Source organism: Apium graveolens, chromosome 1, assembly GCF_009905375.1.
Source record: "Apium graveolens cultivar Ventura chromosome 1, ASM990537v1, whole genome shotgun sequence".
Taxonomy (NCBI): Eukaryota; Viridiplantae; Streptophyta; class Magnoliopsida; order Apiales; family Apiaceae; genus Apium; species Apium graveolens.
This window is the reverse complement of record NC_133647.1, coordinates 178,124,365-178,128,304: the sequence shown is the minus strand read 5'-3', so window position 1 is coordinate 178,128,304 and position 3,940 is coordinate 178,124,365.

Sequence of the window (3,940 nt, the reverse complement as noted above, 5' to 3'; positions counted from 1 at the left end):
TAGTCTGCTACCTAGGAATTGACAACTCCCTGAGGTGCTTTTCCTATCAACAACACTTCCTGCGTAATCTGAATCTGTATATCCAACAAGGTTAAAACCAGATTCTTTAGGGTGCCAAATACCTAGATTTGGTGTTCCCTTAAGATATCTTAAGATTCGTTTAACAGCAACGTGATGAATATCTCTAGGATCCGCTTGGAACCTTGCACATAAGCATGTAGCATACATAATATCTGGTCTACTTGCAGTAAGATAGAGTAACGAGCCAATCATACCTCTATAGCTTGTGACATCTACCTTAATGGAGTTTTCACATGGTCCAAGCTTGACAGTTGTAGTTGACGGAGTCCTTGCTGATGCAGAATCCTCTAGATTGTACTTTTTGAGGAGTTCCTTGAGATGCTTGGATTGAAAAATAAAAGTTCCATCTAACCTTTGATTTACTTGTAATCCAAGAAAGAACTTCAGCTCTCCCATCATGCTCATTTCAAATTTGCTGTGCATTAACTTAGCAAATCTCTTACAGAGATTATCATTAGTAGACCCAAATATTATATCATCCACATAGACTTGGACTAATATTGTATCATTCTTATGCTTTTTAGAAAAGAGAGTTTTGTCTATGACACCTCTAATAAAGCTATTTTCAATAAGAAATTCAGAGAGAGTGTCATACTATTTTCTCGGAGACTGTTTGAGTCCATAGATAGCCTTGAAAAGAAAGTAGACAAAATCCAAATGATCTGGATCTTCAAAACCAGGAGGTTGCTCTACATATACCTCTTCATCCAGCTTTCCATTCAGAAAGGCACTCTTGACATCCATTTGATAAACTTTAAAGTTAGAGAATGTTGTAAATGCCAGAAATATCCTGATGGCCTCTAGTCTAGCCACTGGAGCATAGGTTTCATCATAATCAATGCCTTCAGCTTGAGAATACCCTTTAGCTACCAGTCTTGCTTTGTTTCTTGTAACCACACCATCTTCATCTAGTTTATTCCTGAATACTCACCGAGTACCAACAGCTTTCTTGTGTGTAGGTCTAGGTACCAGTTTCCAGACTTGTTGATGTTCAAACTGATTAAGTTCATCTTGCATAGCAATCACCCAATCTGGATCAGTCAGTGCTTCCTCAATCTTCTTAGGTTCCATCTCAGAAAGAAATCCTGAGAACAGACACTCATTTTTGAGTAGCACGTCTAGTTCTGACTCCAACATCTGGATCACCAATAATCAACTCAAAAGGATGAGTGTAATAACCCCCAAAATTTTCAACTTTTTGTAACCCTTGTGAATAGTGTTTTTTGCTGAATGAGAAAACTTTTCATGCCACACTATGTAGGGGTTCTGTTATTGATCTTCTGGGATATTATTAGTACTCTATGTGGTATATAAGTGTATGTAAGGATCGTCAAAATCCAATTTCCGAACACTTGGATTTTTCCCGGAAATCCACTAGATACGGAAAGGATTGAGTGTAAGGTAACAGGATAAAAATGATTTAAATTAAAGGATTATAATAGAGGATCATAAAAAGGAATATAATGTATTGAGAAAGGTTAAGGGAACCTAAGTAATAAGATCCCGGGTATGATCCTTCAAACGATAAACGAGAACGAAAGTTAAGCGAACCGTATAACAGATCAGCGGTCATTAGGCAAACGACTAGGAAGTTAAGCAAAGGGATTAGAGGGAGTGATGTCACCCAACCAATGAGAGGAGGACAAGGAGGGAAAGATGACATCACAACATGACATTGGCATGACATGGGAAGGAAGGAGGTGTGGTTGAATGAGAACCACACAAATTCAAGGGCAACAAGGTAATTAACTAAATCAAACACAAAAACAAGTCAACCAAGCCAAGCAAAATCATTTTCATCAAAATCAAAAAGAACCAAGGCTTTGTTCTTGAGAGCTCTCGGCTTTTTACTATTCAAAAGGCAAGGAAATTCAAAAATCAAAGATCCAAGCTTCCTAAATTGGTGAGTTAATTCCCTAATCATCTTCATACTTAGTTAGGGCTATATCATGAGTTTAAGCCATTAATTCCTTCTCCATCTTCTTTATTTAATCAAAGAAGAAGACTATGAATAGTGTTTTCAAGTTTTTAACTTGAAATTTTTCTTGTTTTCCTTGAAGATCCAAGCATTCCTAAGACTTCTCAAAGCTTCTTAAGGCTTCCTAGCTCCTCCCACCACTTCAAGGAAGGTATACCATCTCCAAACCCTAGATTCCTATGTATTATAAGATGATTTTGATTAGTAGGGTGATATTGTAGCTTGTTGTTGTGATTAGAGTTTGGGATTTGAAATGGTAGTGAAATGGAATGGTAAATGTTGTGGTTTTGATTAAAAGAACTTAAGTATGATTAAAGTTAAGCTTAGGCATAAGTATGAATGTTAAAATTGAATTGGTTGGGGTTGTTATGATGTGATAAGGATGGATTTTGGTTGTATGTTGGATTTGAGGTTGAATTGGGATGGTTTTGAATGGTTTAAAATTTGGAAATCGCGTAAACATAGCCGTCGTAACGTCCGATTTTCTTTGGACTATTTTTGTGCATAACATTAGGACCCGAGAAACCCCTGCTAGATTATTACCACTGCCATGTTTAGATAGCTCATGTTACGAGCTTCGTTTTGATATGTAGTTTGTTCGATTCCGATGCACGGTTTAGGAGAAACGACTGTTTCAGGTAACGGCGTTTCGCGAACGAAACTTTTCCCCTCGCCTTACTTTGAAACATAGGTTAAAGACCAAAAAGGGTTAATCAATGTATGAAACATTTATGGTAAGTGTGTTAGGCAGTTGGTAAGACACTCGCGAAGGAATCGTCTTAAAACTCGTAAAGGTTAAATTATTAAAAATGATGGAGCCGAGGGTACTCGAGTGACTTAAGCGAATCAGTAAGCGCAAAACAAGCGTTAGAGTCTAAGTTAGTTAAAGTATAGATTTACAAGTGACTTTGGTTTAATTCCAACTTGCTTGTTGTTTATAGGTTACCAGACTCGTCCCGAGCCTTTCATCACCCCAAGTCGCTCAGGCAAGTTTTCTACCCGTTATAACTGTTGTGGTGATGAGTATATGTATTTGCATTATCTTGCGATAGATGCATGTTGGTTAATTAGCAAATGTTGTTATATATTGAAGCATGCTGCTATGGTATATATATATGCATGCCTGTTTCGTATTCTTTCCATATATAATTGTTGACAATACCTATGCTAGAGGATAGCGGTAATTTGCATATACCCTTAGTATAGGGACCCAAAGGTGGAAATATTTTCTAAAACCGGGAGTCGAGGATCCCGAGTAGATTTTGTATATATGGATATAAATATATATATATATATACTTATATATATATATGGTCATAGTTTTCAAAACTATTAATCGAATAAGGTTTATTCGGTAACTTTAACTTTATTTTATTATTGAATATTATTTCGAATATTATTCGAAAGCTTATGACTCCTTTATATTAAATGAATATTATTTTGAATATTCAATCGAGGGCTTACGACTCTTTTATATTATCTATTGAATATTATTTGAATATTCATTCGAGGGCTTATGACTCAGTTTATATTATTTAATGAATATTATTTGAATATTCATTTGAGGATCTATGACTCCGATTATTTGCTGAGATATATTCTTTATTTTATTAAAGAATAAGGTGTCAATAATCAAACTTATTTTCGATTATTCAAATAAAGATAGTACTTTCATATAAGTATATCTTTGGTTATTTAATACTCATTTCAAGTATAAGTTTTAATACTTCTACTTCAATTATTTTATAAAGATTATTCTTTGTGGGAATATAATTTAAATAATAATATTCAGACATTTTCTAAATATTCTGGGGACTGATTTACTTCATTAAATCAGCTTTACTCCAAACACTCTTTAAAGTGTTTACGAGTCTTCAAAAT